The sequence below is a fragment of the Dermacentor albipictus genome, chromosome 1 (genome assembly GCF_038994185.2).
Source record: "Dermacentor albipictus isolate Rhodes 1998 colony chromosome 1, USDA_Dalb.pri_finalv2, whole genome shotgun sequence".
NCBI classification, from domain to species: Eukaryota; Metazoa; Arthropoda; class Arachnida; order Ixodida; family Ixodidae; genus Dermacentor; species Dermacentor albipictus.
The window spans coordinates 512,644,540-512,666,965 of NC_091821.1; the positions used below are offsets into that span (position 1 = coordinate 512,644,540).

At 47.9% G+C, this 22,426-nt stretch overlaps 1 protein-coding gene and 1 pseudogene across 7 annotated transcripts in view; both read left to right on the forward strand.

Annotated features, from left to right (window-relative positions):
* The window catches only part of faf (ubiquitin carboxyl-terminal hydrolase-like faf), a 758,782-nt gene that overhangs the window by 304,412 nt on the left and 431,944 nt on the right, over nt 1–22,426 (forward strand). The gene's annotated exons all lie outside the window — the stretch shown is intronic.
* On the forward strand, nt 19,127–22,170 carry LOC135906016 (proteoglycan 4-like; annotated as a pseudogene).

Genomic DNA, 22,426 nt, shown 5'->3' on the forward strand with positions numbered 1-22,426 from the left:
TTTTATCACATTCTTTGGTCCCTGCTACATGCAAGATATGCTTGGTTGCAGCATAGTTTTGATCAGTTCAGCTAGATTGCCGAAATCAGGTGCTTGCATGTGGGTAAGCATTTTCCTTGCGGTAAAGGAGGTGGACAACCACGGTAAGCTATGTGCTTGAACGAGCTATTCACAATCATCTACAAACTAAGCCTTCGTTGGCTTCACTATGGTGTCTTTGAAAACACATTGAAATAAGTTTCGTTGTAGCACAGTAATGTCAAAGGCCTTTGTTATGCTGCACTGAAGCGTGATCAGAGATCTTGGCTCGAAATGCGTTCAGTTGCTGCAACGTCACAGAGGGGGCAGCATGAAAAATTTGTGAGAACGGGAGGGAGAGAGCAGCCAATCGGCAAGCGGCGAACTCCCCAGACGTTTACGTGCCTCGTTTGTTGTCTGCTTGCAGTCAATATACAGTGCAGTCCACTTATAACAATACCACATATAACTATATATCGGTTATAACGATGGGTCGACATGAGAGTGTCATTTTATGCATTAGGTCTATGGGGAAAAAAAACATTTATAACGATAGGTTATTTACTGCATATCGAATATAACGATCAAAATTTTGCCGTCTGGACGGCGTTTTCTGTGCCACATAATCGTAACATTTGCATTGCTTAGTTCCCTGAAACGAACGATGTCGAGACGAGGCGATGTTTACCTCCGTAAGTTCGTATCTGCCGCCATTACTGCGCAGTGTGTCCCGCACCGCTCACGCATCGGAGAATACCTGAGTAGGCGCAGTGCGCCACAAGATGGCGCTAGCTGCTTCATGCGCATCGGCCACAGTTGCTCGGAAAGAGACAGAAAGAAAAATAAAGTGACAAGCAAAGCGGCACGGTGGCGCCCGTCCCACACTCAGTCTCTCTCTCTCGCGATAGCAGGCAGACGCCATCGAAGCAGCACGCAACCAACGGTTCAACCCACTCCGAACATGGCGCCGACAAAGCGCAAAGCCGTGTTGCTTGACACGAAGATGAATGTTTTGCAGGACTCTCGACGCGGCTTCAAGGTGAGCGCCCTCGTGAAGAAGTATGAGCTCGCCCAGTCAACGATATCAGCCATCTTGAAAACCGGGAGCACCGCGATTGTGATGGCAGGAGCTATCAGCGGCCATGCCGATCAGTGGAAAAGGGTTATAGACTCTTTGTTTCCTTCCCCTTTGGTGGACAGGGGTAGCCTTGCTGGAGCCGGGAACTGAAGGACGGCCGTAGTAGGTCCGCTTTGAAGGCTTCGTGGGGTTCCAGTTCACCTCTGTGGTAGTTATTTGCTGTTTCGCTTGGTCCGCTGTTGGCTCCAACAGGCATAAGAAGTGTTCTTCGGATTACTAAATAAAAAAAAAGGTAGTAGTAACGACAAAAGACACAAAAAGTAAAGCATGCAAGAAAAAGGGTTAAAAAGGACATGCCGAAGAGACTTATGCATCGGGGCGATGCTCTCGCACAGTTGGCAGAGCACCGGAGAGGCAATTGTGCACCGAAGCAGCACGCAACCAACGGTTCAATCCACTCCGAACATGGCGCCGACATAGCGCAAAGCCGTGTTGCTTGACACGAAGATGGATGTTTTGCAGGACTCTCGACGCGGCTTCAAGGTGAGCGCCCTCGTGAAGAAGTATGAGCTCGCCCAGTCAACGATATCAACCATCTTGAAAACCGGGAGCACCGCGATTGTGATGGCAGGAGCTATCAGCGGCCATGCCGATCAGTGGAAAAGGGTTATAGACCCTATGTGTGCCGATGAAGAGGCGCTTTACCAGTGGTTCATCACAACCCGCGCGCCTAATGTGCCTATTAGTCGGTGAATACTTGCCACCAAAGTGAAAAACTTCGCTTTTCTTCTGGGACGCGCAAATTTTAAGCATGGGGGAGGCTGGATACAGCGCTTTAAAAAGCGGCATGGAATCGCTTACAAAAACTTGGTAGGGGAAGTGGTGTCTTTGGACACAGAGGCGAAGCGGCAGTGGCTACAGACAAAGCTGCCCGGCGTGCTGGAGAGCTACGTGGAGAAGGACATATCTCATTGCGACGAAACTGCTCTGTTTTTTTCAAATGTTGCCGTCGAAGACTCGCGCTCTTAAAGAAGATCGATGCCCCGGTATGAAGCACTCTATACTTAGGGTGACCGTGTTGCTGTGCGTTAGCATGGATGGGAGCCGTCGTCTCAAGCCTTTGATGATCGGGCGATCAAAGAAGCCAGCATGCATTAAGAATCAGCACATCCCGGTCCGCTATCGCAGCAATAAGAAGGCGTGGAAGACCCGCGACCTGTACAAAGAATGGCTGCTCGAGTTCGACAGTATAATTGAAGGCCAAGGAAGAAAAGTAGTGTGGCTACTTGACAACTGTAGGGCACACAGCGTTAACCCGAAGCTAACATCTGTCGAATTGATGTTTCTGCCTCCGAACACTACGGCAGGCCTGCAGCCGTTGGATGCTGGCGTGATCGCCAACTTTCAAGTCCTGTATCGGCGGCGCATGCTGGAGTGACTAATTTTAGCCATTGACCGCGCAGCTCCTGGCATGTCGGGTCATGCAGACGTGCCCCCTGACCTGAAGATCAGCCTTTTGAAAGCCGTGTGCTTCGTTTATGGTGCATGGTATGAAGTAAACCAGTCAACCATATACAACTGCTTCAAAAAGGCGGGCTTTGTTCGTCAGGACAATCCACTGAGACCAACACGGTGGAAGCCGCTGACATAACCGAGCTCTGGGAGCTCGTTCCTACTGGTGACGCAGGTGGTGCCTCGATGGAGGAGTTTTTAACTGCAGACAGTGCTGCCTCGTTCTGCGATGACGTCACCAACTAGGCGATCACCGAAGATGTGCTGTCTCGACAGACGGCAAAGTTGTGCGACGGTGGCAACGGCAGCAGCGACAGTGACAACGAGATTGACAGTGGCTCCTTGATCCCGACCTCGATGTCCACGCAAAGTGCACTGTCGTCAATCGACTCCTTAATTGATTTTATGCATGCTTAAGGATTGGTACCAGTGTTCGCGCAGCAGCTGGAATCCATGCACACCGCGGTTGTGAAGCCAATCTAATCCATCAGACGTGCCATGCAAAGCTGTTCTCCTCACGAGCACATAACGCCTCAAACTTCACACCTCTAGTTGCGTTCTGCTCCTAGCAGACGACATGCTTCGTCTGTCTCGTGGTCTCTTGTCTTCGTGGTCGACGTTGAGGACATCGGCCAAACTTCCACTCATTTAGAAAAAGAATCAACTAAAACAAGGAACATGTGAGAATTGCTGCATGCAAAATCAACGTGAACTCGTGCCCAGCGCTTTGACGGGTAGCTCCACGGATAGAGCAGCACGGGTTGGGCAGCTGGTTGGACTGCCTGGCAAATTTTGTATAGCTGACGTACATCTCGATGGCTTGATCCAGACCCGGCCACCATACAAAGCTTCTGGCTAGCATTTTCATGGGAGTGCTGCCAGGATGCTCGTCATGAAGCAAGTCTAACACGCGTTCTCTCAACTGATCCAGTATTACTACCAGAGTACCCCATGTTAGGCACCCTTGCTCAAGGGACAAGTCATAACGGCGCACGTGATATGCCTTCATTTCTTCAGGGTATTGGTTTGGCCAACGATTCAATGTATTCAGACACACGACTCAAAGTCAAGTTGTGCTTTGTGGCCATAGCAACATCCGCAGCATATAACGGCAGGCTCTCGAACACTGCCAAGCATTCCACTGCAACATCAGTTCCCTTCTCAGCCTGCGGTAGTCCGGACAGCGCATCCACTACTTCCAGGTTCTTGCCCTTGCAGTACTTAAGCCGATAATGGTAGGCAGCAAGCATCATAGCCCAACGCTGCATGCGCACTACGGCCAAAGTAGGCGTTGGTTTGTCCTGGCCAAGGATTCCCAGCAATGGCTGATGGTCGGTGTAAAGTGTAAATTCCCGGCCGTATAAATACCGATAAAATTTTTTCAACCTAAAAACTAAAGCCAAGGCTTCGCGCTCACATTGTGGGTACTTCCTTTCTGCAGCTGTCAGCGTTTGGGAGGCAAAAGCTATGGGACGTTCGCTGCCATCTGGCGTCTCATTAAAGATAATAGCGCCCAGGCTATAAGATGAGGCGTTGCAAAGCATGCCTATAGGCTTATTGACATCGTAGAAGGTTAACACTTTGCTGCTTGTGAGCAGCTTTTTGGTGGATCGGAATGAGTCGCGGCATTCTGTAGACCATGACCACTCTTGATTTTTTTAGAAGCTGGTAAAGTGGCTGCGCTACAGTGGGCACGTTATCCAAAAATTTTGAATAAAAATTCAGCATTCCCAGATACGCCTTCAGTTCGGAGACTGAACTTGGTTCCGGCACTCCCAGGATTGCCTGTACTTTGGTGTCACCAGGGTAAATGCCCTCCGCAGTCACTTTGTGACCCAAATAAGTCACTGAGCTTTGAAAGAAACGATACTTGTCGACATTCAGTGTGATGTTGAAGGCACACAATCTCTGCAAGACATGCTCAAACGTCTTTTGACAGTCATCCATGTCTGACCCTGCTACAATGATGTCCTCAATGTAGGAGCCAACTCTCGGAATGCCCTTCAACACTTCATCCATCAGGGCTTGGAAAATGGCTGGAGCGCTCGCCACACCGTACGGAAGGCGTTGAAATTCAAAAAGTTCCAAACTAATGTTAATGGTCAAAAGTGATCTGGCTTCTGGAGCGAGCGGCACTTGCTGGTATGCAGCAGAAAGATCGAGCACACAAAATATCCTTCCACCTGCTAGTGTTGAACACAAGTCCTCTGGTCTTGGTAGTGGGTAGTGTTCGGTTTTCAACAATGTGTTTGCCATATCTTTATAATCACCGCATATCCGCAGGCTGCCATCTTTCTTCTGCACCACTACAACCGGTGTTGCCCATTCACTGTGTGGAACTTGCCGAAGCATGCCCGTCGCTACCATTTGGCCGAGTTGTTTTTCTACTCTTTCCAGCAGCGCGAAGGGAACTGACCGTGCGCGACTGAAAACTGGAGCAGCATTTTGATTTAGCACCATTTTCATCTCAAAATTACGTACTGTCTCCAACGTGACCGAGAAAACCGTAGAAAATGTTTCACGCAGTGCTTCGACGTGGCTTTCTCCCGAAATATGGCCGATCTGCTGCCAATCTAACTGAAGGCGTTCAAGCCACTTGCGACCTAGCAGCGCAGGCAGCCGCCTCCCGTTATTGTGCGATACGAAGATGGGCAGATTCATGTTTTGATTGCCGTAGACGACTGATATGTCACAGCGGCCTTTCAAAGATAACTGCTCTCCCATGTACGTGCGCAATGACATGCTAGTGGGCATGCACTTCACGCGCGGAAAGACAGAATTGTACACACTCTCAGGAACAATTGAAACAGCCGCGCCAGTGTCGATCTGCATTCTCAATGGCTTGCCTTCCACTTGAACATTTACTTTAGGACTTGATCGCATCAAGTTTTTAAAATAGTACTCGTCTAACTCTTCTCCCTTGCCCTCAGTGTCATCCAGTGTATTCAGGAGCTTTGCCTTAGGGCAGATTTTCTGCAAGTGACCGATTTTTTAACACTTACGGCATTTAAAATTTTTGTAGCAACACTTCTGCTATTTGTGCTTCCTGCCACATCTTTCACAAGAGGCTTTTACTGACACCTGGTCAGGAGACTTGCCATCCTTTCGTTCCTTGCGCTCTTACTCTTAACCTGCAAAGAATGTAGCGATAAGTTTGCTTCTTTTGTTTGCATTATAGCAGCGTGTTTTGCCGCCAGCTCCCGATCCAATGCAGTTTTGCACGCTCCCTCAAACGTTAATTCCTCTGCAATGAACAATGCACGCTGGCTTTCCTCATTCCGCAAGCCTGCAACCAATCTGTCCCGTAACGCATCTTGCAAGAATGTGCCAGAGTCACACTTCCTGGCCAATTGTTTTAGTTCAACAATAAACTCTTCCACACCTTCATGCTCTAGTTGTATGCAGCGATTGAACTTGCAACGTTCGGCAATCACACAGCTTTTCGGGCAGTAATGGGTTTTCAGCAACCGCTGTACCTCAGCATACGTTTTCGGCACACTCAGATTTTTCAGCACCTCATAAGTCTCTGCGCCAATAACTGTCAAAAATACTGACAGTTTCTTTTCCTCAGTGATTTCGTTAGCGGCAACAAAAAGTTCAAAACGTTCCACGTGATTCGAAGTTCTGAGTTTTAGCATCAAACTCCGCTATTTTCCCGTAAGAAGGCATTTTGACAGTACTCATCACACGTTGTGTCCGAAGTAGTCACTTCCTCCAGTCAGCACTTGCGCTGGACTTCTGTCGACACCTCGGTTGGCTGTCGTGCTCCTTGAACATGTACAGCTTAGTGGACGGTCGACGAACATTCCGGGTGCCCTGGCTGGTCTTTCCGCGTAGAATGTTGCTTCCGCAGTACCAAGCCAGCTCCACGCGTGGGCGAATTGCCTCATCGCCAGATGATATGACTGACGCCAGACATGGACGATGAACGAAGAATGTTTATTGAACAGTACGCAGGAATATATATAGGCCCAAGAGGCATGATAACGCAGCACGGAATCATGGTTATTTCAAGACTGCGATGACGTCACAACACAGCGTCGTGCTATCACAGAATGCAATACGGGCTCACCCAATCCTCAACCCTAGTGCGAATAAACACACTGTTTTGACGTGTCCAAGAGAGCACATGTTGAAACAAAGGAATAAATGTAATGTTTTTGCATGTGCACGAGAACACATGTTGAAACATTGAAATAAACATACTATTTTTTCATGTGCTTGAGAGCACATGTAAAACAGTGTAATAAACGAAGTGTAAAACGGGCGCAATTAATGTACCTATATGCGCAACCCAATAGTCCAGTTGAATGTGGCTGTTGAGAGGTGGTGAAGACCCACTGCCTGATGCCATTGATGTGGTCAGATCAAGGTGGTAAAGGTTTTTGCCATGTCAGACAAACTGCCCCAGAAAGAAATAAACTTGCGAGGTGGTGGCAAACCCAGGACAGCAGCGCACGGTAATTGGGAGATACTACTGCAACACTAACCCTGGAGCTTGTTTAGTTGATTCTCCAGTTGTATTATTAACCACTGCCTGCGAACTGTTCAGGTTTCTGCCACATGATCTTTGTTGGTTTCAGCATTTTGAAGGCCAATTCTTGTACAGTTCACTCACACATTCTGCTCAAACCCTTTTATCTACGGGGTCACGAGGTACTTGACATAATGACAACTTCAGGAATAGCAACAATATTTCAGGCACGATTCATTCTATTCGTTCCAAATATTTTACAATGTTTCTTTTGTGTTTTTTTTTTCATAAGTCAAATAAAACCATATTCGGCCTCAATTATTGACTGAATTCAACTTTGATAATAGCTGCATTCCCTCATCAAATAGTACATGTTGATGTTGGGCAGTGCTTCCACAATAGCAGCCTTTATTGAATTTTTATCATCGCATGGCTGTTTGTTAGTCTCTCTCATAGTGACGCCTGCCATACAAGCAGTGTACAGAAGGTGTGTTGTCCAAGTGTCCATCTAGTGGACATGTCCATTTCGCTTGCTGCTGATGTTCTGATTGGCTGAGCTAGGGTTTGCATAAGAAGGAGCCAATAAACACTGAAACAGCAGATGAAATAGACATGTCCACTATGTGAACACTTACAGAATACCCCCCCCACTCCAGGTCTATGTATTCAGAACTAGAAATGTCACGATATTGTGACATTGTAGTAACGGCGAAGAACACAGTAGCAAAACTGACTCACGAAACAAACTTTTTATTGGGTGAACCTGTGCTCACAAAAGTTAAGTGACTCTCGAAGCACAACAATAGCAGCGAGCATAGTCTGCGATCGTCGAAATCTTATCTGTGGGTTAAGTGCGTTGGCTTTTATACAGAACTCTTCGAAGGTTCTAGTGTAATCTCTGGTGCCCCTGTGCCTTCCAGAAAGTAGCACACAATTTGCTTCGTGCATACAATCTGATTGCAGAATATTCGATGACAACAGATAATGGAAAGAACCATCGATAACATTTGAGAAACTTCCAATATATGTAGGTGCATCCTGCGCCAATCGATTATGTTTAATATTTGTCAGCCGGTGAAAAGCAGTCACTAGAGAAAGATGAACAAGTGCACATGTCAGTGTGCATGTTTAAGGCATTGTGAATTTCCTCTCAAATGTCGCAGTTGAGGTCTGTGGACAGGAACAAATGGCCATAATAATTTTTTTGAAATCAGTTGAAATGGTAGCACCAGATTAATTTTAAATGAGTGGTCACATTTGAAAAGAAGAGTTCACAGTTTGAGTTAAAACGCCGCCACTTACCATTTCAACACAGTTTTGGCCATATAGAGTAGCCATTAAAATAGGGGCACAAACACACAGACAAAGGAGGAAACGGGCCTTGTTTGTCTGTATGAATTTGCACCCCTCTTCTAACAGCTATAAATTGTTAGAAATGGCCGGCCGACGTGGCAACGTGCCAGCTATTTCAGCCCGCTGCACGTGCTTCGACCGCACCACGGTGGCGGCACCCTTCAGAGAACGAGCATTCCTTCATTCATCTCTTTCGAGCTTCTTACCACGGGCCGCAGCGTCCGAGTTGCCGCCGGCCCGTAATGACTTTATGACTGTTCATTTCTTTGTACTCTCACTGTAAATAATGTAAATAAACCTCCAGTTTACATTTCAAAGTCGTCCTCAACATCGGCCAACTCCCGCACCCAACGGCAAGGTCCAAAAATCTGGGGGACAGCAATTGGGATTGTCCTCCAGATCCAACAACATCACCAACTAGCCCAAAAAGAAGTTGTTTAATATAGACTAAATCTTTGGTTACACTGAAACATCTTGCCTGCCTATTATGTCTTAAAATCTGGTTTCCGTTGGTTCAACAATATCAGCTCCAGTATCGCTAGTAATGAACTGTTCATGCTGTCACTTTTAGACTCTTGATGTTAGTGAAAAGAACTAACGCTGTTAAAAATCAGCCACCACCTTGTTCACACATATTTCATACATGGGCACAGCTGGAACTTGAAAGTCAGGTGATGTCACTGACGTGTCCAGAAAATATGTTGGCCAAACTGCTGAAAGGAGAATATGCGATGTGTGAAACTCTGTTGCCATTTTCAGTGCAAAGTTGCATGCCTCTTCGGAATGGTCACTAGCGAGTGATTTGGTGCCAGGCTATTATTCCTTATTTCATTTGTTACTTCAGCAGCCCAACAACCACATGAAACACATGTAGTGAACTGTGTGAAAACGGTTTGGAATGAGTGGAACACATGATTTCTTCTGAGACTCCATGTCAGATATGGGTAGTTGTAGGCATCAATCTTTTACTAGCAAAACTAGTATGAATAATGAGAGTACTGCTTGAGAACTCGCAGTGCATGCTGATCATTTGAATAGGAACTCTTCTTGTGCTGCAGAAGCCGCTACAAATAAACCCAGACTTGTCTATCTTCCTGTACAGTTTCAAATATTATATGCCCCTCTCTGTTTGAAAAGTTGTTGTACGTGCGTTGTGTTATAGCGTATTAAGATACGGCATAACAGTTTATGGCCATTGTGCAATTCGTTGGCAAACTAGGGTCAACTCTATTCTCCATTCTATTCTAAAGAACATCAGCTACGATGTAAATCTTAACGACAAAAGGGACGTTTTCAAAACCGTATTTATGGCAGACTTTAATCAACTACTGCTGGAAACTGTTGCGCTAAAGCATTGCTGGGAAAGTAATTTCAAGGTCAAGTACGTGCCCACACATAGTTTGCGGGCTAAAAATCTTTACCTCGTACCCAGGCGTTGGACAAGATAAGGCAAGAGAATACGAGACTACTATGTTCCTGTATATTTTAACAAATTGTCTCAAACCGTCTTGCGCGCTCAAACCAAATACAAGTTAAAAAAGGCACTCAGGCAAATTGACAACTAGTCGCCTCAGGGAACTACTTTTCTTTTTTTTGTGTGTGAAAAGTATGTCAATTGAATAACTGTTAGGTTCCACTGCCTGCCAAGCACTGCCGCGCAAGCCCTATGTGGCTTTTGCACGCCTGATATGTACGCTGGTTTTTTTGTAACTTTGTGGAATAAAGTATTATTATTAGGTTCATGCTTAATTACTCATCCATGCTTCAAGAGGATACCACCTGTTATCACCGTCGAATTTCCCAAACAGGCACATATTACTTTGTAATTACCGCTTCGTATTAAGGCCAGTGAAGAGGCCTGACATATGTCTGTCTTTGCCTGATGTAATCGATGCAGCATCCCCAGTACTGAAATACCTGTACAAGATTTCGTGTACATGGATTTGTATGAAGAGGCACTAATATTAATACACACTGCAAAAGCTTATATGAATTACCTTCCTAGGCACTAAATTAAATGCTGTAAAGCCCCTCCGAACAAGCCACATATAATGTTATTTTCAGCCTGGCAGTACACATTGAAGGCAGCAATAAACAAGAAAAGCCTATAAGCTTTCTGAGAAACTATGTCCGCCATAGCGTTTTAATGAATTTCAGTTTGTGTTCAGGCATCATACCTACACAAGAAATGATAGGCAGGAATGGGAATTTGATTGGAATAACTGTCTCGCACTTTATGGGTTTGAATACCCAGATGTGTTAGTCAGTAGCTGGTGATTTGTGAAATTTCAGTTGCTATAACTAAGTCATCTGATCAATGTGGGTGTGATAGGAAGATGTGGGCCCAGGCCTCCAACACACAGGGATGGCACAATGAACACAGAGAGGCTTTAATGACATGGGGACGGGACTAGGGTAACTTACACGATAACAGACACAGTTCCCTTCATGAGTGTCTGTCGCTGAGGTAGAGTCAAGCTCAGCGTCAATGTGGGAAGGCGTTCGATAGCGCGTCACTATCACACACTGACGGCATGAAGAGGCGCAAAGATAAATCTGGAGCAGTGGGTGGTGCAGGGGCTCGAGGCCGGGGCGGATGCCCGGCACACGACGAGCCACTCGCGTCACAGCTGGGTCGGGACATCTGCCCGCCACAGTGTAGACCGTTCGGAAGGCTTAGCTGCACCAGAACATGTCAGCGTCAGATGCTCGCCCAGCAGTGGAGCAGGCCGGTTGAAGCCCAAGGACAACCCGGCCTGTTCTGCCAGCACATCCAGGAACACCGGCCTTGCGTAGATGAACTGTTTGGCTCGTTCGGAAGGCCAGCTCAGGCAGTTCCCATGGCTGCTGCATCTACCCAGAAACCGGCCCTTTTCTTCCTCTTCGTCCGTCGCCGCCCCACAGCACACACGCGCATTTGACCGCACCATTCAAATAGTCCAAACTCCTATCACATTTCTCCCCGAGTTCAAGTAGTCGAGGAGGGTAGCACTACGGAGTATCACGAATCACACAGTTCAAGCTGTTACTCTCATGACACCTTAGTCCGGGACCGTAGCTATTCTACTTAGATAGTCTGCACCAACGTTAACACAGCTATGAATATACTCTACATGAAAGTCGTAATCCATAAGGAGTAAACTCCAACGTAGTACCCGACTACTCACGTGCTTCGCCGAATTGAGGTATCGCAGTGGTTGGTGGTCGGACTGCAGGATGAATGGTTTACCGTAAAGGTACACATGAAATTTCTGTACAGCCCATACTATGGCGAGGCACTCCCTCTCAATTGTGGATTAGGCAGCTTCGCGTGGCAAAAGCTTCCGGCTAGCGTAGGACCATGGGATGCAAAATCCCGTCGTGTTTTTGTAGGAGAACTGCTCCGAGACTTCTCGAAGAGGCGTCCGTGCGTAGCACAAAGTGTTTGCTCAAGTCTGGAGCTTTAGTACAGGCTGCTGTGACAACAGCTCCTTTAATCGCATAAATGCCTCTTCGTGCGGTGTCTGCCAATTCAGCCGGTTTGAGGAACCCTTCTTCGGAAGGTCAGTGAGTGGATGGGCAAGCTCAGCGTAGTTCGCAACAAAGTCCCGGTAATATCCCATTAGTCCTCAGAAGGCCCTGAGCTCCTTCTTCGTTTCATGTTGTTTAGCAGTGTTGACCTTGTTGGCGGTGTCTTTCAGGGACTGTGAAATGCCTTGTCCTACCACGTGGCCCAAGAAGCATGTTGTTGGGGAGCCGATTTCACTTTTGTTGGGTTTTATGGTTAGTTTGGCTGTGCGAACTCTGTGAAAGAAGCAATTTAAAGTCTTTAAATTCTCTTCCCATGTTTCTGTTGCCGAAAAACATCATCGAAGTAATAGTAAACGGGAGGTATGTCTCCGACAACCCCCCTCATCAATCGGTTGAAGACAGTAGGTACTGTCTTAATGCCAAAAGGCATGTACCTAAATTGGTATAGTCCAGAGTCGCATGAAAATGCAGTGGCTTCTTTGGACTCGGGGGCCATAAGTACTTGCCAGTACCCTTTTGTGAGGCCAAATTTAGAAAAATAATGACTTCCAGCGAGCTTGGCAAACATCATCTCTGCTCTAGGAATGGGCTCGCAGCTAGGAAATCATCATCATCATCATCAGCCTGGTTACGCCCACTGCAGGGCAGAGGCCTCTCCCATACTTCTCCAGCAAACCCGGTCATGTATTAATTGTGGCCATGCCGCCCCTGCAAACTTCTTAATCTCATCCACCCACCTAACTTTCTGCCGCCCACTGCTACGCTTCCCTTCCCTTGGGATCCACTCCGTAACCCTTAACGACCAACGGTTATCTTCCCTCCTCATTACATGTCCTGCCCATGCCCATTTCTTTTTCTTGATTTCAACTAAGATGTCATTAACTCGCGTTTGTTCCTTACCCAATCTGCTCTTTTCTTATCCCTTAAGGTTACACCTATCATTCTTCTTTCCATAGCTCGTTGTGTCCTCAATTTGAGTAGAACCCTTTTCGTAAGCCTCCAGGTTTCTGCCCCGTAGGTGAGTACTGGTAAGACACAGCTATTATATACTTTTCTCTTGAGGGATAATGGCAACCTGCTGTTCATGATCTGAGAATGCCTGCCAAATGCACCCCAGCCCATTCTTATTCTTCTGATTATTTCCGTCTCATGATCCGGATCCGCCGTCACTACCTGCCCTAAGTAGATGTATTCCCTTACGACTTCCAGTGCCTCGCTACCTATTGTCAATTGCTGTTCTCTTCCGAGACTGTTAAACATTACTTTAGTTTTCTGCAGATTAATTTTTAGACCCACTCTTCTGCTTTGCCTCTCCAGGTCAGTGAGCATGCATTGCAATTGGTCCCCTGAGTTACTAAGCAAGGCAATATCATCAGCGAATCGCAAGTTACGAAGGTATTCTCCATTAACTTTTATCCCCAATTCTTCCCAATCCAGGTCTCTGAATACCTCCTGTAAAATCGCTGTGAATAGCATTGGAGAGATCGTATCTCCCTGCCTGACGCCTTTCTTTATTGGGATTTTGTTGCTTTCTTTGTGGAGGACTACGGTGGCTGTGGAACTGCTATAGATATATTCCAGTATTTTTACATATGGCTCATCTACACCCTGATTCCGTAATGCCTCCATGACTGCTGAGGTTTCGACAGAATCAGACGCTTTCTCGTAATCAATGAAAGCTATATATAAGGGTCGGTTATATTCCGCACATTTCTCTATCACCTGATTGATAGTGTGAATATGATCTATTGTTGAGTAGCCTTTACGAAATCCTGCCTGGTCCTTTGCTTGACAGAAGTCAAGCAAATAGTTTGTAGGCAACGGACAGTAAGCTGATCGGTCTATAATTTTTCAAGTCTTTGGCGTCCCCTTTCTTATGGATTAGGATTATGTTAGCGTTCTTCCAAGATTCCGGTACGCTCGAGGTCATGAGGCATTGCGTATACAGGGTGGTCAGTTTCTCTAGAACAATCTGTCCACCATCCTTCAACAAATCTGCTGTTACCTGATCCTCCCCAGCTGCCTTCCCCCTTTGCATATCTCCGAAGGCTTTCTTTACTTCTTCCGGCGTTACCTTTGGGATTTCGAATTCCTCTAGACTATTTTCTCTTCCATTATTCTCTTCCGTTCTTCCACTTGAACTATCTCATCCATATTAGTAATGATATTGCCGGCTTTGTCTCTTAACGCATACATCTGATTCTTGCCAATTCCTAGTTTCTTCTTCACTGTTTTTAGGCTTTCTCCGTTCCTGAGAGCATGTTCAATTCTATCCATATTATACTTCCTTATGTCAGCTGTCTTACGCTTGTTGATTAACTTCGAAAGTTCTGCCAGTTCTATTCTACCGGGAAATACATGATTGCTGGGAAATAAAGTTTGATTAAGTTGTCGAAAGTCTATGCAGAGGCATACTGTGCTGTCTTTTTTTTTTTTACTACGACAATGGGTGCCTGATATGCTGACTGATTTTTCTATTATACCTAACTTCAGCATGTCCTGGACTTCTTTTTCCACGGCATTTCTGACAGCAAATGGCATGTTGTATTGCCGGACTCGTATGGGCACATTAGTAGTCAATTTTAAATGACATTGCAGGACATCAGTCTTTCCAGGTAGATCGGAGAATATATCGTCGTTGGTTGTAAGGACAGCTTCAACTTGGAGTCACTGATTCATAGCCAGTTGGTTCGAAATGGCGACGTCTTTTGGTGTCTGCGTTCGCATGAGTGATGGATAAGGTGGCGTTGTCTCTTCAAGCTCTAGACCTGTCGCGTCATCTGTACCCACCGTCGTTGCTGTTACCTGAAGCAATTCGCTGTTGGGTCGCTCTTCATAATTTTTCAATATATTTATGTGAAATACCGTTGTCTTGCTTCCAAGGTCAACAACATAGTCCCACGGACTTTCCTTTCTACAACATTGAAAGGTCCCTTCCACATGAGTATCAACTTATTCCTTTCACCAGGCAGCAGAACAAGTACTTTGTCTCCAGGATCTCGCATCTTGGCTTTCTTGTGATAATATGTTTTCTGATGCTGTTTCGCTTTCGTGAGCTCTTACGTGGCGATGGTGCACATACGCTCTAGCCGTTCACGCAGTTCCATGATGTATTCATGAGATTTCGTGTCGTTTTCCAAATGGGGATTCGTCCACAATTGCTTTACCACAGCCATCGGACCATGGACATAGCGCCCATACGATAGTTCAAATGGCGAGTAACCGATGCTGCTCTGTGGCACTTCTCGATACGTGAAGAGTAGCGGGCCGAGGTAGCGGTCCCAACATCTAGGTCGTTCTTGGCACATCCATTCTAGCGCGTGCTTTAGCATGCCGTTAAATCGTTCCACTAATCCATTTGCCATGGGGTAGTACGGCGTGGTAGGAAATTGCTTCATTGACAGAAGACGACTGAACTGCTTCATCACAGCTAACATGAAATAGGATCCGTGGTCACTGACAATCTCCCACGATAAGCCCACTCAGGAAAACATTTCGAGGAGTCCTTCTTCAACAGTTCTCGACTCGGTAGATGGCAGGGTGATAGCATCAGGGTATCTGGTGGCGAAGTCAACCATAGTACGGATGTAATGGTTGCCTTTATCTGAAGTTTAGGATAAAGGACCCATAATATCGATGCCTATGCAAGCAAAGGCAGTGTCAATTACAGGCATCGTACCCAGTGAAGCGCATCCGACTGAATGGCGCGGCACTATTTGTTGACAGACGTCGCACGATTTAACAAACCGTTTCGTCTCCGACTGGACCCGTGGCTAGTAAAATTCAGCAGCAATTTGATCCACCGTTCTCGTCACACCCTGGTCACCGGCGAGGATCCCTTCATGAGCCAACTTCATCACCATCCCCCTGAGATCTTTTGGCACTAGTATTTTCCCACCTGACACTGTGTGCTTCCTGTTTAAAATGTCATCCTGTAAGTAACACTCACTTGCGTGGCCATCCGTGACCATCATCTTGCCGACCTTTTCGAAGCATCCCCTTCCACTTTGATGGAACGTGTGGGGTCTGATGGGGGCGCAGAAGCGTGGGTCGCCGCGCGCACGCGGGAGACGTCGCCCGCCGTGCGCCGACCCGCCGGGAAAGAGGGTCGCTGCCGCGCGGCACGTCCGTGCTGCTAGCTGTCTCCAACCCAAAGAGAGAGCGCCTTGTCTCTCCCGCACCCAAGTAACCCTGCAGCAGCGCAACACTAGCGCCATCTCTCGCACTGCGCCTGTACCATTCCGACCGCCCCGTGTGCGGCGAAGCCGCACTACAGGAGACGCGCTATGCGGGAAAAACATCAGGGGAAGCGTGAGGGTCGCGCATCCCCACAAACGGAAGATGACCTGCTGTGAAATACCGAGAGCGGTGGTTCAAGCGGTGTGACGAACTCGAGTGGCAGGGATAGTAACCGAGCATCCGACACAAGCAATGGGTTCACTGTGTGCACCGATTTTTCTTTTGAATGTTTGCAAAATAAATTATTATTTCTCGCACCTGTCCCCTCGTGATGTCGCACCAAAAAGAGGGAGGGGGAGGGTCATTCTAGATTTTTCGAATCTGAGCACCCCCCCACCCCCCTCACTTTGGGCATCGTGATCGTGAAAAAAAGGGGGTGCTTAGAATCGAGTAAATACGGTATCAATGTTATAGTTATTGTTGTGTTACTGTATTCTTTATTTCTCTTTTGATAGTGTTGCTTTTTTTCTTTTCTTGTGCACTTTAAATTCGTACCAGAGATCTGCACCAGCCAATATATTACAGAAGGAAAACACATCTAGAGCTGCGCTCAAATTTCGCATTAGTGAGCATCGTAATTGTTTGTGATTTTTCTTTTTTTGTGAATGTCTAAAGTTCAAAATGAACTCATACGGTTAAAGGGAAGGTGAAAACTGTCGAATTCAATAAGACGCTCATATACGGATGCAGGAACCTTATAAACCATGCAGGTAAAATTTTGGGGGGGATTTTTCACTTAGGAGCGACGCAATCGTCGGTTACAATTGCGCTGTAGCTCCGCCCCCTGTCGAGCGCCGCGCGCTGCTGCTGACGCTGACGACGATGCAAGCGGAGACCGGAAACCGCGGCATAGTGACGTCAGCACTGGTGTTCCGTTCCTTCGCAGTCTCCGCGACTGTGCCTGACCGGGCTTATTTCTGCATGCGTGCCGTCCTAATCTGCTTCGCTCGACCCTACATTCCTTTGTTTGTGCGTGTATAGGTGTAGTAGTTGACGTGCGCAGCATCAATTGAACTTGTAGGCCGATCATGCCGGCGTTCTGTGCAGCCTACCCTTGCACGAACGCCAGCAGCCGTGACGATGTTCCAATGTTCCATTAGTTCCTGCAAGACAAGAAGCTTTCACCTAAGTGGGAGGCTGCTGTGAAGCGAAACAACTTCAAGCGCTCAAGAACGACAGTGTTGTGCTCTAACCATTTCCGTGACGATTACTACCGGAGTTTATCAATAATGCGTGCTTTGGGTTCTCCTTCGTGTTAGCACGCTGAACGGAAGGTGCATGTTTATCTCCCACCCTTGACGCAGGTTTCATTGCTGAGCGCCGCGAATTTTCTATTCGTGCGTGTGTTGTGAAACAGCCTGCATGCAGCGACCATAACGCAGTGAAAGCGTAGAGTTTGCATGTGTTCGAAAGCCTGCTCACGCCAGGACACTGCGCTCCCCCTTCTCTCGCACACATAGGGAAACCGACCATCTCACGTAGCCGACAGAATTCGCCGGTTACGAGTAGCGTGTGGATGGCGTTCTGATGAAGGTTCTATACTACACGTACTACAACAGCCGGTAAACTTTTCCCGCGTTTAAACCGTCTGTGTAGATTGCCGACACCTTTGGGGCAGCGCACAAATGCCGAAGATCGCATCACCGCTTACGTTCTACGAGGAGGCATGCAAGAACATAACACTACAGTTGTTTGCCCGGAAACGTACTCACTGGAACGCTGAATGCAGCTTAGCAAGAAACGTACTCGCCAAAGAACATTTTCAACACAAGGTGATGCTAATGCTTCGCCTTCGTTCGCGTGGAAAACAGTGCTTGCACTAGCATTTTTTGCTTCTTGGAGAGGCCGGCTCTTTGCAATCGGCTCGTACATGTAGGGAGTAAAGTATAAACCCCTTACAAGTGATCCTGCATGCGACAGCGAGGCGATGGCTGGCACGTTCATTCGTCGCCTGCTAGCCGAACTCCACGCAAGCGACGGCTTTGAGCGACGACTTCCCGGTATGAGGGCAGCAATATACGCACCGAAACTAGCGTGACAGTTGATGTATTTTACTGAAAAAGGAGCATAAAATATTTCTCAAGGTCTTGCACTAGGTTCTTATTCTTACACGTGTAAAATTTAATAGTTTGCTCGTTCCGTGCGACAAACAGTAGTATTTGAGTTGTGTACATCCAGTTCCGGCTTCGCACTATTGGCTAGTCGCTCATAGCAGTTCCGGGCGACGAGTGACGAGTTCTAGATTTCTAGAAACGACCAATCGAGCGACAACACCGAGCGATCTGTTCAAGCGACGGCCCGTTTTATCGCTCGAAGCCGTCGCCCGTCACCTGCGCGCGCAATATCGCTCTCGTGGAGTTTGGACTTAACGCCGAACTCCTCAGAGAAACGCAAACTCTCGAAATTTTCCATGACAGTCTCAGCAAAAAAGCACCAAACTACCTTGCACTGTGCTTTGTGCGGAGCGGCAGCAGTCGGTCCGGACAAACACCATTGTTGGCATCACGAGGCACCCGACCAATCACAGGCGGAAACAAGGCGTGTGAGCTGGGCGTGTCTGCTTCTGCACTTTTTGTCGAAATAAAATATGTTTGTGCTTTCTTTCGCTCAATTTCGATGCGATATTCGAATTCAGAGGGTTGAAAACCACGACATACTGCTGTTCACTCATTTTTTCTGGAAAAGCTTTCAGCTTCCCTTTAATAGTTGTGGGATTCTCACACCCATGCTCTTGGGACAAAGGAACAACACAGTAGTGCAAATAATCACAAGGGCATTTATTGCACCTTTCATAGATCAGTGCCTGCTAGCCGAGTTGCTATCTGTTATATTCAGTTTCGTTATTCATTTCAGTTCTTTATTCCCCAGGGGGCGCTTCTGTTCTTCATTATATATTTGGTTATATATGCTAAATAAATGGCTTTTTACTTCGGGACGGCTGGAGTCTGACTTCCACCTTCGGTCAATACCACATTGGCGACGAGGATTTCGTGAACGTACCCCCAGCCCCACTGCGCCGTCCGTATCCGCCCACCATGAGCTTCACCGGGCTTGCTCCGCCACCGTTTTTCCTTCCGACGCCCGGCCGTCCCTCATTGCCATGGGAGCAGTGGGAGCAGATGTTCAACGTGTACTTGCTGGCATCTGGAGCCGCCGCATTCAAGCCCGAGCAACGCAAGGCGATTCTTTTGCATTGTTTGGGGGCGGAAGGCCAGCGTATTTATCAGACGCTACATGCAGAGACCAACGCCGCAGCACCGGCCGCGCCAAGTGCCGCAGCACTCGCCGTTGACAAGTCTGTCGTGGCCCCTCCTGACGGTTACGACTCTGCACTCGCCGCATTACGGAACCAGTTTTCGGCGTCGCGCAACGTTATCATCGAGCGTCATCGCTTTCACCGCCGCAGCCAACACACAGGCGAGTCCGTTCATGACTTTGTTGCCGCTCTACGGGAGCTAGCGTCACATTGTTCGTTTGCCTCGCAAGATGATGCTCTGCGGGACCAATTCGTTGCCGGCGTAGCTTCCACTCGCGTACGTGAGCGGTTACTGCTCGAGGGTTCCACACTTTCGTTCGAGAATTCTGTTCGAATTGCACTTCAGTTTGAGTAGGTGGCTGAAGAGCTAAAGGAGCTTTCTGCTTCGGTCGAAGCAATTTCATTGCGGCAGCGTCGAAAACCATCGTCGCATTCTTCGAAAAAAAGGAATTCACAACCGGCAGCCACCTTAGAGCAGAATTTAACGAGGAGCGCGGGCGGCTCACGTGCGCCGCAGCGGAACCGCCCCCTCAGCGGAACCGAGAACAGAGTAGCCGCTCCGGCTCGCCACTTTGTTTCCGATGCGGCTCGCGGAACCACATCGCGTCAACGCCGCAGTGCCCAGCGCAAGGCAAGACTTGTTCGTTTTGCGGTCTCAAGGGCCACTTTCAAAGGGTATGCAACCGCAAGCTAACCCGAATGCAAGACCGAGTCCGTGAAGTTGAATTTCATGAAGATGTTTCGTCTTCCAGCAGTGCTGAGGAAGTTTTGACTGTGCAACCTTCCGCGCGTAGCGGAATTCATATTCAAGTGCAAGTCGCGAATGTCGCTTTGACATTCCTTGTTGATTCAGGGTCATCTGTGTCAATCCTGTCGGAGCAAGAATTCAGTTGATATTTTCAGAGCGTTACGCTCCTGCCTGCTCCGCATGTTAGTCTGTTTGACTACTCTCAACGGCTGATTCCAGTGCTTGGTTGTTTCCAAGCAGACGTTCGATTTAAAGGCCGCACAGCGTCGCTACGTTTTTATGTTGTTCACCGAGGCACATCTCTGATCGGTCTAGACTGCATTAAAGCCTTGGATCTTCGCATTGAGGGTTCTGCTCTCAAGTGCTTATACACGTCCATTGCTCCGCAGCCGACTGTTGTTGACCCGCTATCCTGCTCTATTTCCACACCGTCAAGAACGCAACCCCGTAACAAAGCTGTTCCGCCAGCCTGCGTGACTAAGGAGAAGTTCAGGCAGGCCGTCCTCGACGACAGTTGCCTGGAAACTGTCAAGTCATTCGTGCTGAGTTCCTGGCCGCCAAAGAAGTTCATACCAGAAGAGGCGAAACCATTCTACGCCATTCGGGAAGAACTTTCTGTTGTTGATAACCTGCTTCTGCGTGGAGAGTGCCTCGTTGTTCCGTCGTCCCTTACGGCTCAGATCATCGGCACCGCGCACGAGACACATCCGGGTATCACGCGCACGAAGGCGCGACTGCATGAGCGGTTCTGGTGGCCACGAATGGATAAGCAAGTGGAAACGGCAGTAAAAAACTGCCATATCTGCCTGGAGGCAGATAAGTCTGCCAAAACATCACCAGCACCGTTGTAACCTGTTGAATGGCCTGAGCGACCATGGCAAAAGCTTGGCCTAGACATTGTTGGTCCTTTGGAGCATGCAGCTTACAACAGCAGATTTGCTATAACGCTTGTTGACTACCATTCTAAATGGCCAGAGGTGTATTTTTGCAGCGAAGTGTCCACGAGCACCGTGAAAGACTTTTGAAGAAGTGTTTTTGCCCGTGAAGGCTATCCGGAAGAAATCATTTGTGACAATGGACCTCAGTTCACTTCGCGTGAGTTCATAACTTTCCTGCAAAACAGAGGCATCAGTCTTTCACATTCTTCGGTATACTACCCCCAAGCCAATGGGCAAATAGAATGTTTCAATCGCACATTGAAAAACTTCATTCAAGTCTCACTCCTCGAAAGACGACCACTTCGACAAGCTGTCACAGAATACCTTGCCATTTACCGCTGTACTCCGCACGCCACCACCGGGGTCACCCCAGCAGTTCTGCTGCATGGTAGAATGCCCCGAACCAGGTTGGATATTGTGGGTTTCTCGGCACCAGCAATTGCGGAAGATCCAGCCAAGGAGTTGACGCGACTTCGTCAAAGGGTTCGGCGTCAGCAGCAAAGCACCAAGCACTACACGGACAAAAGGAAAGCCGCCAAGAAGATGAAGATAGCCGTAGGCGATTTTGTCCGCATCAAAAAACCGTCCTTTCGGTTCAAGGGAGACTGCGCCTTTTCTTTACCAACTGAGGTGATCAAGAGGAGGGGACCAGCCTCTTTCCGACTTGGAGACGGCCGTACGTAGAATGCCTCCAAGCTTTCCAGGGTTCCAGAGAGGGGCACCTGGGAACTAGGCCCACCTGCCACGCCACAGCCGCGGTCTTTTGATGCGCTGCAGCCCACCACGTCGCAGCTTCCTGATGCGCTACAGCCTGCCACGCCGCAGCCGCGGTCTCCTGAGGCGCTACAGCCTGCCACGCTGCAGCCGCTGTCTCCCGATGTGCTGCAGCCTGCTGTGCTACAGCCTCCTCCTCCTAGTACGCAGGCGCTGTCTCCTGGCATACCACAGCAGCAGTCAACGAGCCCGTTGCCTGTGCGACGTCCAACGCGGCCGACCCGAGAGCGCCGGCCACCGGCCTGGCTCCAAGACTATCAGACCAATTAGTTCGCGGTCTGACATTGTGTTGTAAATATGTGTTCTGTCACTGTGTACATAGCTTGTAAATATGTGTAAATAAGAACAGTGTGCATGCTTTGGGGTTTTTCATTACTAATACTTACTAACAACTAACCACTCAAAATAAGGGAGGGAGTATGTTATATGCAGTTTCGTTATTCATTTCAGTTCTTTATTCCCCAGGGGGCGCTTCTGTTCTTCATTATATATTTGGTTGTATATGCTAAATAAACAGCTTTTTACT